We start from the raw sequence: 22,615 nt of genomic DNA, 5'->3' as shown, positions 1-22,615 counted from the left end.
AGAAATATCCATCCCCAACTCACGAGACATGGTAGATTTGATGGGGGAAATAATCCCCTCAATAAACCGGCGAACCCTCTCGCGAATAGTAGCAACCAAGGCTGGTGCATGCCTAGCTAAACTGGTATAACAAACAGCATACTCTGAAACAGTCATAGCACCCTGGCGCAAATGCTCAAATTCTGTGCGCCATACGTCTCTAATGCTCTGAGGAACATACTCTCTCAGGAACAGATCCGAAAACTGAGCCCAAGTAAGTGAAGCAGCCTCATCTGGACTGTCTAGCTCATAGGTGCGCCACCACTCATAGTTGGCTCCTCGAAGCTGGAAGGTAGTGAAAGAAACTCTGCTCGATCCTGAGATACCTATGGTACGGAGAATGCGGTAACACTCATCAAGGAATCACAGAGCATCCTCCGATGCTAGACCACTGAATACAGGAGGCTTGTACTTCTTGAACCTCTCAAGCCTCAATTGCTCATCCTCGAAAGCAACTGCCCTATCCTCGGGCTGAGCTGGCACTGCAGGCGGTACAAGAATAATTTCAGAGACCTTCTCAACATGCACTCGATGCTCAGGAGTGCGGGCGGTGGGAGTCTGTGCTCCTCCTCCGGCCTGAGATGTAGCTGAAGAAAGGGGAAGCAACCCTGCCTGAGCCAAAATGATGTACGTGCTCATGAACTGTGCCAAAATCTCTTGAAGAGCTGGAGTGGTAGTAGCAGTAGGCGTGTCAGGTGCCTGGACTCCGGCTGGATCCATTGGTGGTACCTCGGTGTCTAATGCTGCTCGGTGGGCCGGGCCTGAACCGGACCGGACCGGGCCCGCGGTCCTAACGGGCCTGGTGGGCCGGTCCTAGGTGGGCCGGTCTTGGTGGGCCTCCTGAGCCCGTCACGGGCTGGTCTCCATGGGTGAGTCCACGAGCCCGGGACCGTTTAGCCCGGGACCGGCAGGCGGGCCTAGGCCGGTCCTGGCGGGCCCAACAGCTATTTTTCAAAAAAAAAAAAAAAAAAAAAATCTGCAACGGCCATATTTAAAATCTAGCCGTTTGGGCTGAAAATATGACCGTTTTTTAAGTTAAAAAAATGGCCATTTGGCCCCCAAACTTTATTTTAACCCCAAACTTTATATAATTACACTTTTCCCCATTTCTCAACTATAAATACCCCCTCATTCTTTCATTTTTATTCACCAATTCATCAATATCTCTCAATATCTCTCAATCTCTCTCAATCTCTCTCAATCTCTCTACTACAATTACTTAATTTATTGTTGAAATTTCGTGAAAAATTGTGAAGTTGTTGAATTGAAGTTTTCAAGTGTTCAACGATTTTCAATTTTCAAGAAGTTGTTCGGCAATCCGGTAAACTCGTTTCAACTCTTACGTTTTTAGAATATATTTTTGTGTGGTTTAGTTTGCATAATTATAATTAATATGGCATTTACTTTGAAAAAAATGTTTGGTAAAGGAAAAGATAAAACCGGTGAAAGTAGTGGCCAACCAACTACCCTTCCCCCGGCTCCCCGACCTAGAAAAGATAAGCAAGTTGAAAGTAGTCGCCAATATATATACATAAGATACAATATAATATACTAAAAGAAAATATATTATGCTACAATATATACATAATATACAATATATATACTACAAGAAAATATATTATGCGAACATATATACATAAGATACAATATATATACTAAAAGAAAATATATAAGAGAATATATATACATAAGATACAATATAATATACTTCAAGAAGTGATATTTATGCATGACAATTTAGTGTTTTACTATTGTTTTGTTATTTTCTTTTTCATCAAGCACTTTAATAATTAGATATACATATATACTACATATATATTTTTAATATAGCCATGATACTACAAGAAATTGTCTAAAAAAAAAAAAAAAAGCCCGCTAGGCCCGCGAAGCCCACGAGCCCGGCCCGTTAAGCACAGGACCATGTGGGCTTAGGCCCGTCACGGGCCGGTTCCACCCATTAGGCCCACGAAGCCCGGGACCGCCAGAGCCCGGGACCACGAAGCCCGGGACCGCGAGGCCCGGCCCGTTAGGCCCACTAAGGCCCGGGCCCGGGACAAAATACAGCATTATCGGTGTCAGCTCGTGTAGGTGCTCCGGCTGCACAACATGCGCGTCCTCGGCCTCTACCCCGGCCCTGGCCTCCGACGGCTGTAGTAGGGGTGTGGGTGCCTAATCATCTCGGGTAGCATGTGTCCTCACCATCTGTGAGAGAATAGAAGACAGAAGTTTAGAATGGTGATGTCAAAATATCGCACGACAAGGAAATCAAACGAAGTGGAATTTTTCCTAATAGTTACATAGACTCCCGTAGATAAGTACAGACGTCTCCGTACCGATCAGCGAGACTCTAATAAACCGACTTGTGATCCATGACTCCTATGAAACTAGAGCTCTGATACCAACTTGTCACGACCCTATTTCGCCCTCCGTGAACCATCATGATGACACCTATTCTCTACGACTAGCTAAGCCTAACATTGCGGAAGATAACCAAACTTGCAGAAGTAAAACAACTTAAAAACAGAAATAAAGCAATAACAGTGTGTAAATGTGCCGCTCGGCATACACCATGTTTAACTTTCAACACCAAGCATAAATCCAAGACCCGGAGACCCATGGATCCCAAGCTAAGAAAGAAATACTACATAGCTCTAACTCCGGAATTTCTAATAAAGAACAAAAAAGTACAGAAGGGCTAAATACTAAAGGCAGGAATAGAAAGGGACTCCTTGGTCTGTGGACGTGGAAGATGTACCTTGGAGTCTCTACGCAATCTCCTCCCTCAATGATTGTAGGCGTGATCAGCGGTACCTGTATCTGCACATGAAAAAAATGCGCAGAAGAGGCATGAGTACACTACAACAGTACTCAGTAAGTGCCAAGCCTAACCTCGGTTGGGTAGTGACGAGGAAGGCTAGGGCCCTGCTAAGATTAAATAAAATATAAAGGTTAATAGTATAGAACGGAACAGTATAAATGAGTACAGAAGTAAAATAACACAGGGTGAACAAAACAACAACTATGCATAACAAGGTAAACATGGAAAGGAAATACAACTCAGCACCTATAGTAACAATCAGGGATCTCCTAGGATACCGTCTTGTAGTCCCATATTTACATGTCTAGTAGATCTCACGGGATGTCGTCCCGTAGTCCATCATATATATATATATATATATATATATATATATATATATATATATCCGAAGGATCTCCTGGGATACTGTCCCGTAGTCCAACTCATAGTGCGCGGGGATCTACCGGAATCCCGTTCTGTAGTCCCCAATGTAAATACCCAGTATTGGGGGAATCTAACAGGTGTATTCCCGTAGTTTCATATAACTGTGCAGGGGGATTTACCGGAAATCTAACCCGTAGTTCCAAAGTAAATATGTAGGGGGATCTATCGAGAATCTAACCCGTAGTCCCAAAGTAAACAAACAAGGGGGGAGTACAAGAATCCCACATCCGTAGTCCTAATGTAAATACGCAGCAACAATAAGAAGATATTCAGAAATGAAATTTCATATCAAGAAAACAAGTAATTCTAGCCTAACATGCTTCACGTAGTGCAATCAATGCAATTTAAGCATATAGGCAATTTAAGTCAACTAAACATGTTTTTCTAACTACCAACATGCTAAATGTTTGCAAATATAATAAAGCAGGAAAGGAAACATGCTAATAAATACTTTAAGAAAATCGGATTTCCAACAATTTGCTCAAGTACGCGCTCGTCACCTCACGCACAAGGCAATTCAGTTACCAAACATACCAATCCAAAGGGGAAGGTTCCCCACACAAGGTTAGACAAACCACTTACCTCGAACCAGCTCAAAATCAACTCGAAACCACACTTTTGCCACAAGTATCCGGCTCTAAATGGCCCAAATATATTCAATTCAATTGCATATTGTAAATAACACTTCAAATAACTAATTCTACAACTAAATTCTAAGCAATACACGAAATCATGTAAAATGACCAAACGCCCCTCAAGCACTAATTACCCATTTTTTCCAAATTTCTCACCATTAATTAGGTCTTTAATCATACAAAAATGAGTTATAAAGTCAAGAACGTTGCCTCCAAGTGATTTCCCCTTTGATTTCCTCAAAAACCCCTCTCAGAAGCTTCAAACTCGGATAAAAATGGTGGACAAATAGCCAATTTTTGCAAAGGCACCTATTTATATGTTCTGGCCAGCGATTTTCGCATTTGCGGCTCTGGGACAACATCTGCGGTCCTGCTTCTACGGACCACATGTCGCATCTACAACTTTCATTAAATAGCCCAGGAGCCGCATCTGCGATACTTCTTTCGCATATGCGAAACCTCATCTGCAGTGAACCTTCCGCATCTGCAGAACCTGAAGGAGAATCGAGAATCTGTTTCTGCGGCTCATACGCCGCTTCTACGGCTCTGTACTTGCGGAACACAAACCACAAGTGCGGTTATGACAGACACCAGCAATTTTCTGAAATCTCTAACTTCAAAATCTTTCCGTCAATCATCCAAAATCATCCCGAGGCCCCCGGGACCTCAACCAAAAGAACCAATATCACCACATACCTTATTTAAACTCGTACCAATCCTTAAATCACCTAAAACAACATCGGAAACTCGAATTAATCAAGGATTTAAGCCTAAGAACTCCAAATTTCCTCAAAATACACTTTCGATCGAAAACCTAACCAAACCACGTCCGAATAACTTGGAAGTTTGCACACACATCCCAAATGACATGACCGAACTATTGCGACTTCCGGAATTCCATTTTGACCCTCGGATCAAAATCTCACTATCGGACCAGAAACTTCCAAAATTCAACTTTCGGCATTTTAAGCATAATTTAGCTACGGACCTCCAAAACACAATTTGAACGCGCTCCGAACCCAACAATCACCCAACAGAGCTAACGGAATCATCAAATTTTCATTCCGAGGTCGTCTTCACACTGTTCCGGCTACGGTCAGCTTTCTAACACTTAAGCTCTCATTTAGGGACTAAGTGCCCCAAAAATCCTCGAAACTCAAAACCGAACATCCTGGCAAATCACATTAGTAGAAATAAACTTGGGTTAAACAGTTAATAGGGGATCGAAGCGTTAATTCCTAAGACGACCGGCCGGGTCGTCACACCATCGTGGTTGCGTACACATTCGCATGACATAATCACGATTCTAAAAACAAAATCGGAGTATGCATTCGTGCAACCTTGGCCAAACTTTTCTTAATATTAATAAAGATTCATTAATTGTGGACACGTACGCGTGACATGATTTTTGAAACAAATGGGTACACGTACGCGTGACCTGTTTCAAGATAATTTCTTAATTAAAAAAGACAAATACGCATAGGTTCTAAAGTAAGTAATTAGACAATTTGATTAAGCCAAGTATGATCAAAGCGACTGTGCTAAAACCATGGAACCCGGGAATGCCTAACACCTTCTCCCGGGTTAACAGAATTCCTTACCGGGATTTTTATATTCGCAGACCGTAAATAGAGTCAACTTCCTCGATTCGGGATTTTAATCGGTGACTTGGGACACCATAAATTATTCCAAGCGGTGACTCTGATTTTAAATAATATAATCCCATTTCGATTGTCACTTAAATTGGAAAAACTCCCTTATACCCCCTATCTCGGGGGTGGTAAAAAGGAGGTGTGGTAGCTCTGACGACTCTGTTGGGGAAAAGAATCCAGAATCTCTGGTTCAGGGTTCAAGAATTCGAGCTTATTAATATGATTTATGCTTGGCTTTATTGTTTGTTGATATTACTCTATTTATGGACCTAATGTGCTAATTGCCGCTTATTTACCGCTTTGCCATTATTTGAATTGTATTAAACTGTCTTATTATGCTTCCCATCTGAGTCTTCTAAAAATGGTGCACACATTCGCGTGGCCCACTTTTTTGTTAGAAGTTATACCAAATAGAACAAGGTTGGGCCTGCAACAAGGTCGGGTAGACTTTCGTGCTCCCGGTACGTTGCCCCCTCTTCGGCTCGAGTTGTCTGCTCGGGTAAGCCAGGTCATGAACACAACCCTAAGTTTAAACATAGAATAACGTAACCTCATGCCGGATCCCTAGTAGGAATGTTTGTTTGCATCACATGCATTTAACTTTGGGGACTCAACAGAGGGGTTGGGTCCGTCTAGGATAGGTGTACCCAAAATAACAGACCATCCTGATGCATCTTACGTGCTCTGTGTACATTTATTTGTTTCGGCTTGTATGTTGACCGGCTAAGGAAAGAAAAATAACAAAAAACAAAGAGTGAGGTAGGATAGAAAATTCACCCGGTTCTGAAAATCCCGGTATATGGAAAATGCCTAGAAACTCTGCCAAAATGTTTGAAAAAAAAAAAGAAAAGAAAAGAAAATGTATTTCAAAAAAAAATGAAAGTGAGTCAATATCATATTTTTTCAATTATGTCAAAACTGGCGAACTACGCGGGTCTGAGTCTCACCGGATGTGACATACGTAGGAAAACCTCATAGGTTCCGGCCCACAATTTTCAAAAAATCTAAAAATATTTTCCTTTAGTTCCTTCTTTAGAATGTATTTCTTTTAAACCCTATTTTGTTTAAAAAAATACAAAACTATTTTCTTAATTTCTTCTCAAAATCCAAAAATATTTTCATTCTTCTTTCAAAATTTGAAAAAAAAATTCAAGATTCAAAAATATTTTCTTTTTCTTTAGAAGAATTTCTTATATAAATTCATAATAAAATTCCAAAAAAATGCCAAAAATATTTCCTTTCTTCATTGAAAGTTTTTCTTTCGAAATTTCAAAAAAAAAAGAAAAAAAAAGTCGAAAATATATTTTGTTTATTCTTTAAATGACAATCTTTTCAATAATTAAAAAAAACAAACAAACAAATCGAAATCCAAAAATATTTTGTTTCTTCTTTTTAAGTCTTTCTTTTGAAAAAAGTCCAAAATTCAAAAAAAAAAGAGTTAGTTTATTTACTTTATTCCTAATCTTCCCGAATTACACAAGATCTGATTCATGTTCCCATATGATACGTAGGCAACCCACATTAGGTTCGACCAACCAAAAAAAGGTGAAAAAAAGAAAAAAAGAAAAAATGTTGATAATAATAAGGACCGACTGAGTCCATTTTAACGTGTGTTTTGTTTTGAATTGTGAATAAAGTTTGAGGTGGTCGGTTTGTGGTTAGCAGGAAACACAAGATCCAAGGAAAACTGATAACTGACATCGAAGCCGTTACAAGTGCTCAAGAGACTCAGGGTCAGAGGGTTCGACAAGAGTCTACTGTGGTTGAGGAAAATAGAATACTGAAACAGCAAATGACCAAAATATGTCAAGCATGGGTCAATGGCCAAGGACAACCTTGTCATGAGTCACAATTTGCTACCCAGCAAGAGCAGTACCACTCTCCTGAGTACCACTCGTACCTATTTGATCTTCCTACAAAGATTGAGAAGCCTGCCCAAAAGATGGCACAGGATGAAATGACCTAAAGAGTGAAAAGCTTAGAACAACAGTTGAAAAACATGTAATGGTTGGCTGGTCAGAAGAGCATTGCTTTCAAGGATCTATGTATGTTCCCCGATATCCACTTGCCACTTGGTTTCAAGATCCCCAAATTTGAAAAGTATGACGGATATGGAGACCTCATAGCCCACTTGAAAAGGTATTGCAATCAACTAAGAGGTGCGGGAAGAAATGAAGAATTGTTAATAGCTTATTTTGGGGAAAGCCTTACGGGAGTAACATCCGAATGGTTTATGGATCAAGACACGTCTCACTGGTATGTTTGGGATGACATGGCATAGGCCTTTGTCAAATAGTTGCAATACAACATTGACATTGCCCCAGACCGCAATTCCCTTTCAAACCTGAAGAAGAAACTAAGTGAAAGTTTCAGGGAATATGCCATTAAATGGAGAGAGCAAGCAGCTAGAGTTAAGTCACCCATGCATTACCACGAGCTAATCATTATCTTCCTTCAGGCACAAGAGCCAGATTACTTTCAAAACATGATGTTCGCAGTTGGCAAATCCTTCTCGGAAGCAATCAAAATGGGAGAAATGGTAGAGAATGGCCTTAAGACAGGCATAATTATAAGTCAAGCAGTTCTCAAAGCCGCAACTCAGGTTGTCCAGATTGAATTCGATAATTTTGGTGACACGAATGAGAAGGTTGAAGAAATCATGATGACATCAGGGTTAATAAGAGGTCCCAGGAGAACATCTCGAAGGTATGAGCAACCTTCTCAGGTTTTCCGTGACTCCCCTGAGCAGTATTATCCACCCCAGAACCCTCAATACTCTGTTGTTGCACCTAAGTATGTTGCCCGGCCACCAAGACACCCCAGAAGGCGAGCACCAGCACCGTAAAATCTCCACCAGCCTCCACAAAATTTTTAAGTACCCTATAACCCACATCCAAGCCAGGGGTATAGAAGGGAACAAAGGCTGAAAGATAATTTTACATCAATATGAGAGTCTTATGCATGCTTGTTTGAGAAATTAAAGCAGTATGACATGATTGCACCTATTCCTCCAAATCATGTGGACCCCCGTGCAAGAAGCTTTGACCCTTATAAAAGGTGTGAATACCATTCTAATGCCTAGGGGCACAATGGTGAGAGCTGTCGGGATTTAAAAAGAGAAATAGAAAGGATGATCCAGGAAACACTGATTGAAATTGGAGAAAACGCTGGTGATTATGATGAGCATATTGGTGGCTAAATGTCAAGCTTAGCAATTGAAAAGTCATTCTCTCCTCACTAGGAAGGAATCATGGTCGTTTGTTTTGATGTTTTTTATCTGGTTTATTTTAGGGTTGTGATCCAGATTTTATTTATTTTTATTGAGTCAAACCCTCATATCCCTCTATTCTGTTTGTGTGAGTCTCGTCTATCTGTTTTGTTTCTATTTTCATTAGCCGGGTTATATTAGGGTTCTAACTCGGATTTTAGGTTGTTTGTCTTGTTGTTTACTCAATGAAATACAGTTTGTCTTTTTGTGTCTTTCCCTGCTTAGTTCTCTTCCCTCTAGTTCTAATGACATGACATGCATGCGAAAATTTTGGCCAGATCTTAGAAACTAATTTAATCTGGAATTGGATAACTGAAAATAAAAGAGAGAAAAAACACTTTTGAGGATGAATAAAGAGTTGAAATATTTTGGAATTATGGTCCAGTAAAATTCACCTTTAAATCATTGTGAAAATCGGGCTTGAGGGTGGTTAATCAATTGAAGTTTATTGTAAAGTTTGACATTAATGGATGAAAAGTATTTTCGATCACGACACACCAAGAAGACAGACATTTTCATCAATGCTATGATCACAAAAGATACTATGATTGGCATTTTCGAGGCTGGGAGGCCCCTTTTATGCTATCTTAACACTTTATACCCTTTGTTACCCCTTCTGAGCCTGTGTTATTTTCTTTGACCACCCTCTTTTGGAATCAAGTTTAGAGTCAAGAGTAAAAAAACGAAAAAAAAGAAAAAGAAAAAGAAAAAGAAAAAGAAAATAAAAGTCCATGTCCCAAGAGTACAAACTGGGGCAATTCTTAGAAAGTTCAAGTGAAAAAAATGAAGAAAAAAAGAATTGTCAAAGATCCATGCCCTAAAAAAATAGAAGTTGGGGCAACTTGTTTTGAAAACAAAAAGAAACAAAAAAAAGATAGAAAAAAAAGAAAAAAGAAAAATAGAAAGAAAGATGAAAAATAGTTTAGGTCAGATGTTTGAACTACGTTAGACCTGATTCCTTTAAAAAAAGATACGTAGGCAACCTCACGGTTCGGTTCAACCAAAAAAGAATTCAGAAAAGAGAAAAAAAAATAAAAAATTCCCAGTATCTGAAACTGGGGCAAAGATTTTATTTTACTTTTAAAAGAGTCGATTCCAAGAGTTGTAAGTCTACACCCCCTTTATTTTGAGTCTACATTGAGCCTTCATGCCGACCCGTCTATCCAACCCTATCCAAAAACCTTCCAAATAAAGACCTCATGATATGCCTTCAAGAATTCCAAGAGAAGTACGCAATGAGCAATGGTTGTCACACGACATAAAACACTATCAAGTTGCTCACGCAAGAAGCATAAAAAAAATGAGAGAGTCTTACTAGTGAAAACCCTCAAGGGCATTGTAAGGCGACGGTAAGCAGAGATGAATAAATAAGAGAGACTTGTTGGTGAAAACTCCTCGGGGCACCACTAGTCGAAAGTGAGTCATGAAGCTGATGTAAAGTATTGGCACGGACAAGCCCGACTTCAAATGTCATAAGAATGGTAAAAGGGAAGATTGGATTAGTTGGATAAATCAAGTCGTTAAGTCCAAAAATGCGTGTCATGATCATTAAGGCTAGTTAGCGCAAAAAATGAAAAAAAAACTCTTCCCCTGTCCTTCCCGACCGGGTCATTTCTTGTTTATATTTGTTTCTTTGTGTCATTGTGTCCTTCACCCTGAGCCAGTCCTTCTCAAAACAAGCAAGAAAAGATTTCAAAATCCGCTACCAGCTTTTCAGTTGCACAAAGTAAATTTGGCCAGCACACTCAGTTGTTAATGTCAACATACTTTGAGGATTCAAACAAAGGCTCCCCCAAAAGACTCATGTCAGCCTGCTTGGCGCAAACAAAGATAACTTGTGAGTCTCTCTGACAGATAAATTGCTCAAAAGTAGGAAGTCATTCAAGATATCAGAAAATGTCATCTAAGAAAAGATCTCCAGTTGGGATAATGCTGATTGAGCCAGAAATACAAATGGCACCGGGTGTGAAACGATCAGGGTTGATGCAGAGCAAAATTCTCTTGAAGCTGACTCAAGCTGATTGAGCAAAAGCCAAGTTGCCCTGGACTCAAGGCCACAAACCGACCACCATTTTTACAACTGACAAATTTTTCTTTGTGTGAAACAGGAACAAAGAAGTGCAAGGAAAATAGTTCAAAAAAAAAACAAAAAAAAAAAGAAAAACAAAATCAAAAAAAAAAGGAAAAGAAAAGAAGAGAAAAGACTACAAAGGGAAGTTTCTCAAATCTTTGCCTTTATTTGTCTTGTTATTGTGCATAAATCTTGCCATTGATCTTCACATTTTTTTCCTCCTAGGATAAAAAGTCCTAGTCTAATGGATTTTCCTCCTAATCAAAATCTTAGTCTGATGAATCTTTCTCCTAAGATACAAAAAAGAGACCTAGTCTGATGACTTTCTCCTAGGATCAATATCTTAGTCTGATGAATCTTTCTCCTAAGATAGAAAACCTAGTCTGATGAATTTTCTTCTAGGATCAAGATCTTAGTCTAATGAATCTTTCTCCTAAGATAGAAGACCTAGTCTGATGAACTTTCTCCTAGGATCAAAATCATAATCTGATGAATCTTTCTCCTAAGATAGAAAACCTAGTCTGATGAATTTTCTCCTAGGATAAACGTCTTAGTCGGATGAATCTTTCTCCTAAGATACCAAAAACAAAAACAAAAACAAAAATAAAGATCTAGTCTGATGAATTTTCTCATAGGATAAATGTCTTAGTCTGATGAATCTTTCTCCTAAGATAGAAAATCTAGTCTGACGAATTTTCTCCTGAGATAATTCGAAAAAAAGGAAGTCTAGATTTGAAAAAAAGAAGAAAAAGGGGGGGGGTCAATTTTAGTTTTCTTAAGTTATCAATCCTTAGATGTCTTGAAATCAGGGCCCTCTTGGATAATGGTATGTAGTTTTAAGTTTTCGGGACCCTCATAGACAATGAGATTTAGCGTAAGTTTTACCTTTAGGAAATAGAATTTAGCTTTCAAATTTTCACTCTTAAGTTGAGATTTAATTTTAGTTTTCAGGACCCTCCTAGATAATGAGATTTAGCTTTTAAATTTATAGAACTCTTTTGGATAACAGGATTCGATTAACACTCATAGATGTTCCCGATACCAAACTGGGGCAGAAAAGTTTCTTTTGTTTTGTCTGTTTTGTTGTGGTATAAAGCTCCCACTTGGAGAACAAGGGAAGACAATTCAAGTTTCAAGGGAAAACAATTCATGTTTCGAAGGAAGACAGGTCAAGTTCAGCAATCAGGCGTCCACCTGGATAACAAGGGAAGACAGCTCAAGTTTCAAGGGAAAACAGTTTTGAAGGAAGACAGTTCAAGTTTCAAGGGAAAATGGTTCAAGGTGCAAGGGAAAACAGTTTCAAGTAACAAGAGAATACGGTTCAAGTTCATCAATCAGGCGCCCACATGGAAAACAAGGGAATTCACTTCAGTATGCAACTCAAGTCAGCAACAAAAGAAGCTCGCGTCAAGAATGCGAGTCAGCAGTCTGAGATGATCAACAGAAGTTAGTCACAATCCAGAATAAAAAGAAAAAAAGAAAGGCAAGAAGTGAATCCAAATTCAGAAGTTGATGAAAGATGTGAGCTACTCAAGACATGGCTGAGGTGACAAGCGCTGCATGTTCGATCTTGTTCCGAAAAGCTGAAGAAGAATGAACCAACACCTGCAACTAACAAGCATCAAGATTCAGATCAGAGTGCGCATAAAGAACCAACCAAGACTCAAGATCAAGCTTCAGAAGACTCATAGATGGGAATCTTGTAACTCGTAGCTAATAGGCTTAGTTAGTCTTTTTCAATTTTGATTTTGATGTAATAACGGGACCGCAGACCGGAACCTCGACGGCACCTCGCTCGGCTCTCAACCTCGGTATACTCCATCACTCTTCCTAATTTTGAACCACACATGGCCTGATTCCTTTATAGCCAAGGATATGCAGGCAGCTCAGATACCAGAGCTCGGTCACATTCTCTTTTCTCTTAGTTTTTGGTCTCCAAATAAGGGTCGGGTCTGTCTTGTCATTCTTTGTCTGAAAACTCTTCACGTTTTCAATCAAAGAGAGGCAGCTGTAGACATGTGATTTTTAACCAGTTTTTGGTCTCCAAATAAGGGTCGGGTCAAAAAACTTGTCTTGTCATTCTTTGTCTGAAAACTCTTCACGTTTTCAGTCAAAGAGAGGCAGCTGTAGACATGTGATTTTTAACCCTCCCCAAGATTTTACATATTTTAGCATTTAAATATTTAGTTTAGGCCTAATATCGCTATTTTAATTAGTTTTGACCCTTGTGCTTTATTTTATCAAAAAAATGAAAATTACAAAAATATTTCTTTTTTTAGTTGCTGTTAGTTTATATATCTTTCGTAAAAATAAAAAAATACAAAAAATAGTACCTTATTTTTATTTTAATATGATATTTGAAAATACAAAAAAATAGGTTTGTTTTAAAGATTAGTCTTATTTTAATAGTTATTCTACTTAACTAGGATTAATTAATAAATGAGGTCGTATTTTTAGTCTTGTTCGTGGAAAGAATAAAATTTGGGCTCAAACAATCCATTTTAAGCGTAATTTTCAGTCCTAACACATAATTCATAAGCCCTATCCCTTAACCTAAAAAACCCTTCTTTCCTTTATTAAAACCTAGACCCCCTAGACTAAGGCCTAAGATCTGAAAAAATAGCTAAGCTAGGGAGCTACCAAAAAGCAGTGCCATTTTCAGCAACAAAAACGCCAGACCCCCCTCCCTAATCTGAAGAGGCGAACACCTCTTCCTCTGTATGGAAAAGCTTCACCTTCAACTGCACCCCACCCCATAGAAACGGCAGAAAGGATTTGAAAAAAAAAAAGAAACAAAAGCAAAGTAAAAAGAAGACATAAAAAAGGTAGTGGACATGTAGAAATTTGAGCCGTTACTCCATTTTCCATTTCTAATGGATTCCTATTTTGTATTTGTTTCCTCTCCTTCTGTTTTTTTGTCCCAATAATCCACTATAGACTTTTCTTCGAAAAAATTTGATTCTCCGCTAGATTTGAGTTTCTCCGTTATTGATCTTCTGCCGTGGTCCTTGTCCTCTATTCGATTATTGAGTAATTTGGCCAATGTAAAGGTCATTTTCTAATCCTAGCATTTTAATCTTATTTTGTGCATTGCTCAAATGAATTCAGGTTATTTTTCATAATATGACTCTGTTGAATATATTTTTGTGTGTTCTTTGTTTTGAATACATGTTAATGAATTAATGCTTAGCTATAAAGGTCTTAAGTCTTTTCTCCTTTTCTTCGTAGAAATTTTATTTGAGATTTACTCTTGTGGATTGTTGCTTGACCACTGATTTTTTGTATAAGTTTTATTTGAGGAGATTTACTCTTTTGATTGTTTCTTGAGTATAGTTTAGTTCAAATCATGTTGCAATAAGTTTAATGGTTAGACTATTCTGATATCCTGCAGTAGGAGTTATTGAGGTGAATACTTAGGCTTTAAGATGTAATATTTTTCTTAATAATAATAAAATGTTATTAGTTGTGTACACGTTCGCATGACACTAGTATGTTTTTAAAAAAAAATATTCGTAGAAAAGCCTTTAGGCACGTTTAAAATACAATTGTGGTTGTGTACACGTTAGCGTGATATAGTTACGATTCTAACCAATTCGGAGTATGCGTTTGCACAACTTCGATCAAACTTTCTTAATAATAAAATTGGTTTTAATAGGCCGCTAAATTAAATTTATTTCATATAGTTCGAGGTGCGCCATCCCAATTTAATCATTCATGGCCCTCGTATTAATCTTATGACTTAGATATTAAAAATGATATTCGTAGTTTGCTTTAGGCACGTTTAACATACCATCGTGGTTGCGTACACGTTCGTGTAACATAATCACGATTCTAAAAACAATACCGGAGTATGCGTTCGCGCAACTTTGGCCAAACTTTTCTTAATATTAATAAAGCGTCATTAATTGTGGACACGTATGCGTGCCATGATTTTTGACACGCCAAAACAAATGGGTACGCATATGCGTGACCTGTTTCAAGATAATTTCTTAATTAAAAAAGGCAAATACACATAGTTTCTAAAGTAAGTAATTAGACAATTTGATTAAGCCAAGTATGATCAAAGTGACCATGCTAAAACCACGGAACCCGGGAATTCCTAACACCTTCTCCCAGGTTAACAGAATTCCTTACCCGGATTTCTGTGTTCGCAGACCATAAATAGAGTCAACTTCCTCGATTCAGGATTTTAACCGATGACTTGGGACACCATAAATTATCCCAAGTGGTGATTTTGATTTTAAATAAAATAATCCCGTTTCTATTGTCACTTAAATTGAAAAAACTTCCTTATACCCCTATCTCGGGGGTGGTAAAAAGGAGGTATGACAACCCTGATGAAGGAGCAAAGGATCCGACGAGATCAGTGGTGGCCTCAAAGAACTTCCCAAGTGAAGAGGAAGCAACATCAATTCTCCTCTTTTTCTAGTTGTCACTGAGTCCCCTTTTCAGCAAGGGATGGATCATCGACTTTCCTGTACCTTTCTCAACATCATTGGGGCGTTTAGGCACCCCATCATCATAGCAAAGTCTAGTGATAAAGGATGAGAAGAAAAGGCTCTTGGACCTCCCATGAGTGGCTTCCTCAATTTCTCGGACAATGTGTTCCCCCACATTCACAGGTAGTCCATCCATGATAACACCAATTATCAGTGCCCTGTCTGGTGTCACATCCGTGTTATTTGTAGAGGGTGACGCTCTTGAACAGATAATGGATAGCCATGTATTTGCCTCAGCCGTGAAATCATGAGAATCAACTCCCTTATGCATTATCAGCCACTTCAGGGTAACCCCATCATGTAACTTATCCACTAGCCACTGGTTTTCTCCTACTTTGGCTCTGTCTCTGTAGACCTCGTTATCAATATTGGGAAGGCCATAAATATCATTGATTTATCTCGGGGTTGAAGTGAAATTGCACACCCCGCACAGTAGTAACAAAGACACCTTGGAAGTCGGTCCTCAAGGCGTTTGCATAGAATTCCAGAACTATTGTGTGATTGGCATTATTTGGTTGCTCAGCAAAACAAATCCACCTACTTTCTACCAAGCGCGTGTAGAAGTCCGGCATTTTAGCTTCGACTTTTTCCAAGTTTATGCCTCTTTCCCAGACGATGGTCTTGGATAGGAGTTCATCATATTTTCGCTTACATGCTACAGAAAGAAACCGTTCATTATCAAAGGCTTCCACTTGTTCAGGTCCAAAGACATGTTCGTGCTCAAATTCATGGTGTTCCGAATCCATTTTATGCCCAAAGTACCTACAAAATAGACCAACAATGTTAAAAGCTCATACAGACACTTAAAACAATGTATTAGGAAGTATTTAGGAAGAAGAAATGGGCAAAAAAGGTCCCGGGCATAGCTGTGCGAAGCTACTATTTTTTGCCAGTTTTGGAACGGCCAGTGGTTGCTCATTGCGTTCGCGAGCAGACCACCGCATTTGCGAAGAGCAAAAAAATTTTGCCCAGAAATATACCTTCGCGTTCGCGAGCAGACTATCGCGTTAGCGAAGGTCAAAAAATTTCTGCCCCACTATTTTGCCTTCGCGTTCGTGAGAAGACCCTCGCGTTTGCGAAGGTCGTCTTCCTCACCCAAATTATGTTTTCTTTCAGGAATTTCTTCAAATAGTTGGGGTGCCCTCTTTTCTTTGTTCAATTACAGGCAATTTAAGAACAGATCTTACCCAAATATTTTTCTTGAAAAATAAACACTTTCACTCAACCAACCTCACCCAGCAAGCACAACAAATTTCACACACAAATTTGACATTTAAGATCATAAAATTTTTGAACCCTAAGCACCAATCACCATGGTTGTTCTTCCATTGGTTCACACAAAGAAGGGGAAGAAAGATTTAAGATACAAGAGAGGAAATTATACACCTCGAGAATGGAGATGGAAAATTGCAAAAGTCTTGAAGATTTTAGATGATTTGAATTTTGGGGTAGAGGGAACTGTTGTTTGAGCAAAGGGAGTTAATTTTCGTTTCCAGTAGGCTTTTGCATATTTTAACTTACCTAACCCTACACGTTCGCGAGGGAGTGTCGCCTAAGTGGAGGGTAAAGACTGTTAAGGGCCGCAAATGCGATGGGTTAACAATTGCTAAACCTACGCGAACGTGATGTGGCCTCGCGAACGCGAAGAGTTCTTCTTCTTTGTAGTTGTACAGTTCTGGCAGCTACTAGTTTTGGCTCTTTGGAAAACTCCGACTTGCTAAAATCAACTCCAAAAATCTAAAACTTGGCAGATTAGTTACAAATAATATTATAAGCTATTCTAAAAAAGAAAATTTAAAAAATGACTAAATTTTTTGAAAAACGATGGGTTGCCTCCCACCAAGCGCCGCATTTAACGTCGTGGCACGACGCAAAACAACTTTACCACTTTTCTCACCACTTGAACGATATGAATTGGACACCCAACTTGGAATCAAGGTTGTGACCACGAGCGGCGGGGGGTGGTAAGTTGATGATCAAGCCAAACCTCAATTTCTTCATTTTGCACTTCTTGGCTTTCATGTGGGGAATGTCATTTTGCCTTCTTGTTCCCTCAAATTGTAAAATGTATGGCTTTTGCCTTTCCTACTCGCAATCCCTCATTGACTCGCATAGTTAAATTCCCATATCATCACACAATTTAAATGTTGAAAAATGCTTGGAATGTGACATCAAACCTCCAAGTTGCAATTTTTCCCGTATTTTGACATCCTCTTTTCCCCCGGACTAGAGTTAATCTCAACCAAATTTTCATTTACACCGGTTGACTCTAATTCCATATTTTTCTTAGCATCAAAAAAACTCATGGAGTTGGTTGGCTGATGTTCAATTCTTGATTCCTCAAAGTAGAGCTCACTTTATTCCTCGAAATCAGACTCTTCTTGACTTCCTTCCACACTCTCAAGTTGGTGAGCATAGTGACCTCAACCAATATTTTCATTTGATCTTCCAAAGTGCGGATATGTTCATCATTGTGAGCCAAGCCTTGTTTCAAGTCCTCGAGTGCAAATTTGTGCTTCTCCTCATTTTCAAGAATGGTCTCCAACATGAGCATCGTCTTCTCATTTTGAGTATTTTAGAGTTCTTCTTGGTTTTGATCAAGTGCCAAGGAAGGATTTTCGGCTTCCACATCTAAGAAGAATTCTTGGCTATCATTAACTTCCGAGGCTTTTTGGACCTCTAAAGCTTCAAGCATTTTTCCCATTTGTGAGTGTAACCTTTCAAGTGCCAAGTCATTTTGGAAAATATTTTCCAAAAGCTCCTCCAAGGCACTTTGCTCTTTGTTTCCTCCTTCAAGTAGGCATTCTAGAAGGAGCTTGAACTCTCCATTTTGACCATGCTCAACTTATTCCACGTCCATAACCCTATAATTTTCATCACAAAAAGTAGTCTCAGCATAGTGGGGGCTTGGGGAAGGGAAAGACAAATAAGCACAATACTCCCAATGACCATTTTGACAACCACATTTACCACAAATACTACACTCATGGGTTGGAGCACAATACTACCACAAGCTTGAAATCTTCAAAACTCAAGTGTATGTGCAAACCCTAGCTTCGAAAACATGTTCTCTCTAGTCTTTTGGAACTGAAAATAAGCCAAAGATTCTTTACAAATGAGCTGGTTTTGGCATTAAAGGGTTTGGGGTCAAAATGTGAAATTCCAGAACTGCCCAGTTTTCTCGCCTAGTTTCTTCATCGCGTTCGCGGTCACACCTTCGCGTTCTGGTTTGGTCCTTTGCATTCGTGAAGGCTTGGTTTTTGATTATTCGCGTTCGCGATGTGTACTTCGCGTACGCGAAGGTTTATCTTCCCGCATCTTTGCGTTCGCGAAGAGTAATTCACTGGAAGGTTCCATTTGTCCATTTTAGCTCCTTTTTGACTCATTTTCACTTGGTTTCTTCACCATTACTTCTAAATCACATACAACCTGTAAAATAGAAGTAAATGACATCAAATACACGATTTTATCACTCAAACATAGCAAAAGTATAGGTTTAAAGACAATATAAGTTGGTAACATACCAACTTATCAACCCACTGAGGTCATTTCTGTTATTGAGTTATCCACTTTCATTGCTTTATATAATCAGTCATACGCATTCATATGCATATCATGTCTCAATTTCTATTGTTATTTATTGATACATCATATCATCATATTCGGGTTAGTTTCATGACATTGTGAGCAGGAGAGAGAGAGAGAGAGACTAGGGAGATTGATGACTGAGTGAGGCCGAGGGCCTGAATGTTAGTATATTGATAGTTCAACATGCAAGTTGTCCGTGCGGATTCTTATATTGATACTTTAGCATGTGAGTTATCCCTGCATCACGTGAGTTGTCCGTGCAGATTCTGATATTGATACTATGGCACATGAGTTGTCCGTGCAGATTATAGCGCTTGGGTTGTATGAGCCCCTATGGAGTCTATACACACCCCCAGTGAGCGCAGATGATTATATTGAGGGATAGAACTTCCATAGACATGGAACTTGTCCGAAGCATTTATATATCTGGACATGGATCATCTCCATGGGGACATATTGGCCTTCCTCGGTACTAAGTGACTGATGGTCAGTGATGTATATATTCCGGGATGAATCTTCCCTGGGCCAAATGGTCCATATATAGTACCGAGTGGTTGAGCAAGATGAGTGGAAAGTGTGAGACAGGGAGTGTGAGTACATGATTCATCTCTGAGATACATGGCATTAGCATGCACACATGATATACGGGCATAGAGATGCATTTTTTTCTCATGATGTACGATATCACGTCATTCATAACTTTTTACACACATTGATATGTGGGCATAGAGAGGTATTTCACACTTGCTATCTGAAAAGAAAATGAAACATCCTATTTATTGTGGAAAGTATTTTTGGAAAAATTACAGTTTTTAAACTCTCATATTTTTTGATTATTTCGGTAAAAGATTTGGATTTTCACTGATATTCTTGAAAAAGCGGAACTATTTCCGAAAAACCCATGAATAAGCTAAGCATTTTATCTCTAAGTCACTTCCTTATTTATATGCTCTACATTGTTATAAACTGTTGTTGGTTATTGGTGTTGGACCCGACCTATGTTCCAGCTCATCACTACTTTCAACCTAAGGTTAGGTTTACTTACCAGTACATGGGGTCGGTTGTACTGATACTACGTTTCTGTACATTGCATATAGATGTTGGCTGTTGTTGTTGCTGTGCTTGATGGTTGCTAGATTTGAAGGTGTGCCTGCATGCCTGTTGTAACTGCCTCTTGTTCATTGTAGCTGTAGATTTATAAAACTTAGTTTATGTACTTTTCAAATAGATAATGTATTTATTTTATATTAGCTTTGTAAACTCTATTCTTAGAAGCTCATGATTTGTACTACCAGTCCTTGGGAAATGTATAAGTTTCAGATAATTTCTTCCATTTAATTATTTTATTAATTTAATTGGAAATGGATAATTAAGTTTGTCACGCCCCAAACTTGAAGAGGCGTGGTCGGCACCCGGTGCCATATTTGGCCCGAGCGTACCACTGTGTAAGTGGACTCTAGAGGGGTAACCCTCAACTTAGGATGATAAGGCCATATTCTGAATTGTTTGAAAATAGTATCTCTCTCATCTGTGGGGTAAACATACCCAAAAGCTCATATATATATATATATATATATATATATATATATATATATATATATATATATATATATATATAACTGTGGAGGCTGATGAGGCCGCCATGAACATCTACTGATATACAAACTATATAGGACTTGTCTACAAGTCTCTAGAGATAACTGAACTGTACCATGGTCGGGACAGGGCCTCGACCTACCCATCAAATTTTTATATATACAATGGACTCCAAGGTCTAGACCTGGCAACTCCGAGGAAGTGGAGCTTACCAACCAAGCTGATGTTTGACTCTATCTGCTGGAAGTTAATTTTCTTACCTAGTGGGTTGGGTTAGGTGCCATTACGACTAGTAGATTTTGGGTCGTGACAGATTGGTATCAGTAAGTCATGAGCAAGTGTCTAGTAGAGTCTTGCGGATCGGTATGATGACGTCTATACCTATCTTCGAGAGGCTACAGGGCATTTAGGATATACTTCCCATATTTCTTTCCTTATCATATGGCATCGACTCAGCTTGAAGTGTAACTCTTTGAATTTCTTCAACGCATTCGTATGTGCATATGAGCGCTCGGTATCAGCTGTGCAACAACGGCTTATGATTCCAGGGATGAGGTGCGAGATGTGATTTCAGTATATTGATCATGGGCTAGTCTGGAGGACTTGAGGCCAGGTTTTGACTGTAGCTTGAGCACAGAGGTGTTGATTGTGCGAGCACGTGATTTTGGACTTATATGTCCGGTAGTGTCCCTATAAGTGGAATTTGTGGCTGGATGTCTACGTGATGAGTATGATGTGACTGCGAGATGTGTTCATTGTGATGACTCGGCCGGTCGTCTTAAGAATTAATGCTCGATCCCCTATTAACTACTTTCCCGAATTTTATTTCTATTAATTTGTTTTGCTGGGATGTTCGGTTTTGAGTTTCGGAGAGTTTTGGGACACTTAGTCCCTAAATAAGAGCTTAAGTGTTAGAGAGTTGACCATAGTCGGAACAGTGTGAAGATGGCCTCAGAATGGAAATCTAATGGTCATGTAAGCTTTGTTGGGTGATTCTGGGCATAGGGGCATGTTCGGATTGTGTTTTGGAGGTTCGTAGCTAAATTAGGCTTGAAATGCCGAAAGTTGAATTTTTGAAGTTTCCGGTTCGATAGCGAAATTTTGATCCAAGGGTCGGAATGGAATTCCGAGAGTTGCAGTAGTTCTGTCGTGTCATTTGGGATGTGTGTGAAAAATTTCAGGTCATTCGGACGTGGTTTTGTTGGGTTTTTGATCAAAAGCAAAATTCGGAAGATTTTAGAAACTTAGGCTTGAATCTGATGTGTTTTGGTAGATTTGATGTTGTTTGAAGTGTTTTGGAAATTGGTACAAGTTTGAATAAGGTATTAGGTGATGTTTGTGCTTTTGGTTGAGGTCCCGGGGGCCTCGCGGTGGTTTCGGATGGTTAACAGAGAGTTTGGGATTTTTGAGGAAACTTCAGATTTTTTCCGCACCTGCGGATTGGGGACCACAGGTGTGATGCCGTAGATGCGGGGGAAATGAGCACAGAAGCGGGAAGGGCCTGGGGAGGCTGGAACCGCAGAAGCAGCTTAGGGGTCGCATCTGCGATGCCGCAGATGCGGAAAAGGGATCGCAAAAGCGAAAATTGGGACTTAAGTGAAAAACCGCAGATGCGGTTCAAGGACCGCAAATGCGGTACCGCAGAAGCAGAAATTGCGTTGCAGGTGCGAAAATGCCTGGGCCAGAACATATAAATAGTTGCCTTCGCGAATTTGAGTTATTCTTTCACCATTTTCATCCGGGTTTGAAGCTTTTGAGAGAGATTTTCAAGGAAAACAAAGGGGAATCACTTGGAGGTAACATTCTTGACTTCATAACTCATTTTTATGTGATTAAAGACCTAATTAGTGGTAAAGAATTTGGGAAGAATGGGTATTGAGGGCTTGAGTTTAAGAGACTTTTAAATGAGGATTTGAGGGGCCATTTGGACTCCGATTTCAGTGTTCTTGTTATGTATAGACTTGTGATAGTACGAGATTTCTGAAAATGTAAATTTCACCCGATTCCGAGAAGTGGACCCGAGGGG

This window comes from Nicotiana tabacum, chromosome 3, assembly GCF_000715075.1.
Source record: "Nicotiana tabacum cultivar K326 chromosome 3, ASM71507v2, whole genome shotgun sequence".
Lineage (NCBI taxonomy): Eukaryota > Viridiplantae > Streptophyta > Magnoliopsida > Solanales > Solanaceae > Nicotiana > Nicotiana tabacum.
The sequence above is the reverse complement of the archived record's forward strand: the minus strand, read 5'-3'. Positions refer to the sequence as shown.